Here is a 7,282-nt window from a genome sequence, read left to right on the forward strand (position 1 = left end):
GATCCCTGAGAATGTAGCTCGTGATGTGAGGCTGTGCATATTGACCAGCTTCAAAAAATCCCATCAGTTTTCCAAAGTGTTTGTGCCAATTTATACCCCCAATACAGGGTGGGAGCTCTCTTGATCCTCCTCAACACTTGGCCTTGTCTGTCTTTTTCATTTTGGTGTTCCCACTATCTGGCGGCAGAGCGAGATTTCATTATGCTCTTCATTCGTATTTCCTGGGTGACTAATGCTTCTGTTGCATTGTTAACATTACCTTGTGTGTTGGGATAAAGTTAGATACTGACGTAAAAAACAACGTGGATCTAAACATAAAGCAAAAGCTATTAGAACTATAAACAGAACTTGATAAGCACAAATATAATGAATGTTTTAAATATTTTTATTTCATGATTCAGCAGATCTGGTATACTTTAAATTATCCAGGAAAAATAGGATCTTCACACATTCATAATTTCCTGTAATAATACATAATGAAATTTGTATTCTATAAGTGGAGAATATACAATTTTTCCTTTTTTTTTCTTTAACATTTATAAAATTCAGTTTGCTACTTGATAATGAGAGACATTTCGAGGGCTCAAGAAAGTAGAGATTTTATTATTTATTTATTTATTTAAAGATTTTATTTATTTATTCATGAGAGACACAGAGAAAGAGAGAGAGAGGCAGAGACATAGGCAGAGGGAGAAACAGGCTCCATGCAGGGAGCCTGATCCCTGGACTCCAGGATCACCACCTGAGTCGAAGGCAGACACTTAACCACTGAGCCACACAGGCATCCCGAAAGTAGAGATTTTAGTTAGCACCATCTGCCTCAAAATCCAATCAAATTAGATAAATTACATAAAGACCCAGTCTAAAATACTTAGAAATTAGTGAACACTCTCATTGGGTATGCACAGAGCAAAGAGGAGGTTGAGGGTGAAGTTTCAAGGTATCTAGCAAAGCTTTAAAACTAGGAGACCTGGGGATCCCTGGGTGGCGCAGCGGTTTGGTGCCTGCCTTTGGCCCAGGGCGCGATCCTGGAGACTCAGGATCGAATCCCACATCAGGCTCCCGGTGCATGGAGCCTGCTTCTCCCTCTGCCTATGTCTCTCTCTCTCTCTCTCTCTCTGTGACTATCATAAATAAATAAAAAAAAAAAAACTTAAAAAAAAAAAAAACTAGGAGACCTTAGGAGTGCCTAGCTGGCTCAGTAGGAAGCATGGAAGCGTGTGTAGCTCCTGATCTGGGAGTTGTGAGTTCTAGCCCCATGTTGGGTATAGGGATTACTTAAATACACTTAAAAAAAAAAAAAAAAGCTAGGAGACCTTATACCAAGCCTATGGACTCCAGGAAAAGTTGTATTTAGAGGAAATAGCCTTTAATACCTCTTCACTAGAGAAGGAATTTTAAAAAGGTTAGAATTCATTTTAAGAAATGAAGGAAACCAAAAACCCCCAAAAGACTTACGAAAGGAAATTAACTAAGATAATAATAAGTTGACGCTAATGAAGTAGACAGGAGGACTATTAAATCTTTGGCTCCTTGATTTCTGTATTAGGGTTCAGAAATGTCTGAATTCTAACTGAAATCAGATGAGAGGCTAAAAACAAACATATCATTTCTCCAGTTAGTTTCCTTCATTGTAAAATTAATAATAGCAGTACTCTGAGTTGCAGTACCAGTAATAATAATAATACCTAAGACAGTGTAAATGGTCATAATAGGTTTTAAAAATGTAATATTGGGGGATCTCTAGGTGGCTCAGTGGTTTAGTCCCTGCCTTCCACCCAGGGTGTGATCCTGGAGTCCTGGGATCGAGTCCCACATCAGGCCCCCTGCATGATGCCTGCTTCTCTCTCTCTCTCTCTCTCTCTCTCTCTCTCTCTTTCTGTCTCTCATGAGTAAATAAAATCTTAGAGGAAAAAAATGTAATATTGTTGTAGTGCAACTCAGGGTAGAGATTTCCTCCATATATCTGCTATCTCGCTTCTATATACTAAAGACTCAAAATTGATGTTAAAGGGAGAGCAGAGGTGCTATTTATAGAGGAGGGTTTTGTGCCAGGTGTGTAAATACTCTGAAGAAAGGACCTGAAGTACCTTTACAGTGAGGCCACCATAGTCATCCGCAAGCCAAGAGGACATTAAGTCTGATTATTTACATCTGTGGATGCTTTCAGACTCTTTCTGAACCATCTGTGTACGTCAGAGATTGATACTAACCAAGAATTTGTGGGAAATTGTTGTAATGTTACTTGTATATAGAAGATATTAGAAAACAGGTAGAAAGTTGATTTTAGCTAACAGAAGACTAAAACCTTCCTTGTGCTTCCAGCTCCGTGAAATCTGATAACCCCGACTGGTCACTTTCCTAGAGCCAGATTAACCTGCTCAACTGGTCCTCCCAAGAAGCCAAACATCCTTGTTATAAGAAGAGAATGTTGAAGCAAACAAACAAACAATACACACACACACAACACCACACACTCAGAGTAGTTGAGGTGCCTTACGTTCTACAGTCTGCAGGATCCGAGGCTGGCTCAGCCCCTCTACCAGACCTCAGGGCCCACTTTCCTGAGTCTGGCAACAGCCAACAAAAGAGGAAGGGGAGACCGGGGTGGTGGCCAGCCAGAGCAGCTCTGGCCACAGAGGGCAACAGTCCACAAGAGGAAGTTAAAATGCCTGGATGCTAATGCACTGTCCTAATGTTATGTAAAGCTTGCCTTGGTCTACCTCCAAAACCGGGACAGGGCGTGCTGTGGACGACCACCGTCTCTAAGGTCCTGGGCGGTGCAGGCAGGACCTCTGTGCGCAAGGAGCCGTGTATGGCCCACAGCCGAGGACTGTGTTGATTTGCACAACACTCAGAAACAAAATCGAGGGGGAAGCCTGAATAGATGCTCCCATAATGTCCTGCGAGGTCTACCCACTTCTCAGAAACCTGCCATTTGTACCTTTTTTTTTTTTTAAGATTTTATTTATTGGGTCTCCTGGGCATCTGCCTCTGGCCCAGGTCATGATCCCAGGGTCCTGGGATTGAGTCCTGCATCAGGCTCCCTGAATGGAGCCTGCTTCTCCCTCTGCCTGTGTCTCTGACTCTCTGTCTGTGTCTCTCATGAATAAATAAATAAAATCTTAAAAAAAATAAAGATTTTATTTATTTATTTGACACAGAATGAGAGTGCACGTGTGTGAGTACACAAGCAGGGAGAGGGGAGGCAGAGGGAGAGGGAGAAGCAGACTCCCCGTTGAGCAGGGATCCCACTGTGAGGGGGGGACCCGATCCCAGGACCCCGGGATCACGACCTCAGCCAAAGGCAGACGCTTAACTAACTGAGCCTCCCAGCTACCCCCCCCCCCATTTGTACTTTTGTAGTAAAACATCTAAGTTGTGCTACTTGGGGGTTTTTGCCCCCCATCATGTTCGTAGAGAGGCATGTCCTAGGAGTTAAGCGGTGTTCTAGACCAGATCTGCCATCGATTAGGTGGGAAGCTGTGAGAAGCGTCTTCTCCTCTCTGGATTTCCTGAACATACAAGAGAAGCATAGAGTGTGTGACCTCTACGGGAACGCTTCTGGTGCTAACCTCCTTAGATTCTCCGAGCTGTTAGCTCCCTGTCCTGTTTGTCCACACAGCACATACCTTGTTGCAGGGGCCTTGTGATCGGCCACGAGGATGTGAGCAGCAGAGGGTGGTTTCCAACGTTGGTGGACAGGTTGTGCCTGCAGAGGTCTGAGTTGCCTGTCTTTGTCCTGACATTTTAAGCGAATGACATTCTGCTTGGGGCTGGAGGTAAAGCTTCCTCAGAAGCCAGATCTTTCCTGTCCTTGGTGTTCCTGCTTGGCACCCCCACCCCGCCCTAGTCTGTCCAGTGGCCCCACTGACACCTGTCACCACCCTCGCCCCCACCCTACAAACTCCAGTTTGCAGCCTGTCCTGCCACATCAGACAGCCCTTATGGACTCCCTCAGGGCTTGCTGGCCTGTCACGTTCTGGCCGCACCCTGGCCGCTTACCTCTGCAGGTTCTGTCCAGCTGCAACAGGTGCAACTCACAGGGTTCCGTCTCATGCCTGCATGCCCTTCGCCTCCTGCTTGGGGGTTCTTCGAGGATGCCAGGCATGGGATTCTGGGGGGAGGCATTTGGGGCACACACATGTGCAACCTGGAAGGTAAGGGGAGGTTAAACCCAGGGGGTCAGTAGAAGGAAGTGGATGAATAAATGCTGTGTGTCCGTAGTTGAGTACAGCAGAGCCCAAGGGAGAGAATGACCCCTTTCAGGGGTTCTTGAGGGATAAGGGAGGCTAGGAAGAGATTCCACAGAGGAAACATCTGAGATGAATCCTAAGAGAAGTGGGCAGGCAGGGTCCGGGGATGGGGGCAGAGGTAGCAGAGCTATGAACATCCTAGGGGGAAAAGCATGCTGTTAGTTGAGTCTGCGAGAACAAGGAGGAAGGCAGGGGACAGGGAGGGGTGCTGTGGTGGACGGACGAGGCGGTGGAGGCTTGGGGCCCCACGAGTTCCCATGACCTTCTGTGCACAGCCCCCTTGTCGCCTTATCTCCCAGTCCACTCCTGCCTGGGTCCCCTCCCTGCCCCTCCCTGCAGCAGCAGTCACCTGCCTGGCTCTCCTGCCGTGTTCAGATCTCCTGTCTCCAGCTTTTCCATGACATCTGTGCTCGTCATCAGTTGTCTCCTTTCTCGTGGAGGAGCTGAAACCTTGCTACTTGCTGGGAGTGAGTATGGCTGTAGGTGAGGCTTGGCTTTTTCACGTGACTCACTCATACCTGGCCTCCAGGGCTCCTCAGGCCTCTGTTCTGAATGCAGTTCCAGATGGAAGAATGGAGGACAAGCATGGCTCGAAAGGATCTTGGGGCCTCAGTGGTGTAGTTTGGTCATGAAGTGTTTGTTTCTTGATCACCATTAAGAACTGATCTTAGATTTATTTTTTATTTTATTTTATTTTATTTTATTTTTTGATCTTAGATTTAAATTCAGAGCAGACCAGGTTCGTTCAGGTATGTTTACGTTCAGGCATACAGGTCTGATACATAATATATAATATATATAGTTGTTACCTGGGTTTTGTTTTCACTTTTTAATCTACTATAGGAGAAATAAATGTTCCAGGCAGATGGCTAGGAACCTCCGCCAGAGCATCTCTGCCTGACTCCCCCCCATTTCCAAATGAAGGCCAGTTTCCACATCTGCTGGCCTGATTTCAAGGGGAGATGGGAATTATAAATGGATCTTGCTTTAAGGAACTCTTTGGACACAGTAGAATGTGATGAAATTTCTTTATAAAATAAGACACATTTTCCAAGAAGAATATAAATATTCAGAGTCTTGGCTTTGGAACTCACAGCTTTCCTTTGGGGAGGGCAGGCTGACACCGGAGCGCCTGCTTGGTCAGCTTTGCCCTCCTTCCTCCACAGATGACTTGTGTTGCTCACAGCCCTGCCCGGCTTGTTATTTATGAGACATGTCTCCTGCTTGCCATGGAAAATTGTTCCACTGAGCTTCCTGTAGGGATATTTTGGGACTAAGAACCTTGGCTTCTTCTTTCCCCCCCTCTACCTTGTGTAACAGCTCTGATTCCCAACTCTTTTGAATTTTCTCTCTCCCCTGCTGTTCATTAATCTGTAAAATAGCAAGTCTCATTTAGCATCCTGTTTTAAGTTTATGGGACCACCCTGTATCTACAGCATAAAGTTATTTACCTCTGTGACTTCTTTTATTTTAGACTTATTACAAACTTTTATTTTAGATACAAAACATCCAGCGTTTGGGGAGCAAGTGTATTTGGTTTGCTTGCATTTTACTATCATGAAATGCAGAAAAGGTCTTGTATGAGTTAAGTTTGCAGAATTTCGGAGCTAGAGAGAGCACTGCCTCATGTGCCTCCTCTAAGCTTGTTTGACCTGTTCCTCATTTAGACTGGGATGTGAACTTTGACTTTTTTTTTTTTTCATAAAGCAGTGAGTGCCCTGATCAATAAAGGATGGATGATAGGAAAAAAAAAAAAAATGGATGATAGAATTTGGAAAATCATTGCATTTAGATGCAAATACCTAGTGAACCATAAAACCACTGAACTCCCTCACCCACTAACCATTGTTGCATGGGTGATTTGCACCGAGTTCCTGCATATTAATATTCAGGTAGCGGTGACCTGGGGACATAAGTACTAACACCACCCATTACAGGTGTGAAATTGGGTGAGCTGTTCTAACCCCAGGCTTCAACTTTCTTACCTGGAAATGAGGAGTGTAAACTAGCTTGCTGCGTAAGCACCATTCTAGACCTTTCTTGAGAGTGGAGGTGGCGAGCTAGGCCACTAGGCCAATAGGCCACTCGATACCGATGTTTCTGGGAGACCCTGGGGCTACTTCCTGTTGATGCTGCTTCTGCTGGCTTTGTCCTCTCTGAGAGCTCCTGAATCCTGCAGATGTGAGGACTGTGATGTGTTGGTTTCATGTTTGTAATATTTGGGGGCTGGTGACTCAGCCATTGACACTCAGACAAGAATTTTAAGAGACACCAAAACAATCCCTTCATTCTCCTGATGTCTCTTTGAAACCTGACTGGGAACCATCACACTTCCAGGAATGGATTATTGTGTGTGCCATGGAATAGGAATTTACAAGGATTTTCCCAACATATATGAATCAACAGAGGAAGAGTTATTATGGATTATTTATAAGCTTAAGGTGTAGACATTTTGAAAAATGAAATAGCCATCACAGGCATCCCCTCTGTGTTCAGCATCTGCCTGAGGCTCCTGCATGGCTTTGCCTGTGCTGGGTCACTCTGAATAATGGGTGCCCTGTGCTCAGGGTCAGCTCTGCAAAGGGGAGAGGAAGAGGGGAGATGTGGAGGAGGATGTGAAGAAGCCCACAAAGAGTAGTCACTTCAAGGGCAACATGACAGATCCCTCCTACGCTACTACCATCGTGGGAAAGTCCATGGTTCCCATCACACCCTGTCCTGGCAGCCAGTGTGGTAGACCACTGGTTCATTTAGCCAGGAAAGGAAGAAAATCATTCAGGGGAGTTTAAAGAGAACTTCAAATCCATTTGCAATAGTCCTGGATAGGTAAATGTCAAGTTTGGCAAAATTAGCTCCATTCAAGTTTTTTAAGTTTTTGAGGAGGAGGGACTTCTAGAAAATAACCGCCAAGAGGAAGTGTACATGGTAGGGCATTAGGAATATCAGCACATCCAGACGTAACGTTCCAATTTAGTGTTGGGGGAAATTGTATGATAGTGCGAGAATCATAGTTCTTACTGATAAAT

Source organism: Canis lupus, chromosome 25 (genome assembly GCF_003254725.2).
Source record: "Canis lupus dingo isolate Sandy chromosome 25, ASM325472v2, whole genome shotgun sequence".
NCBI lineage: Eukaryota > Metazoa > Chordata > Mammalia > Carnivora > Canidae > Canis > Canis lupus.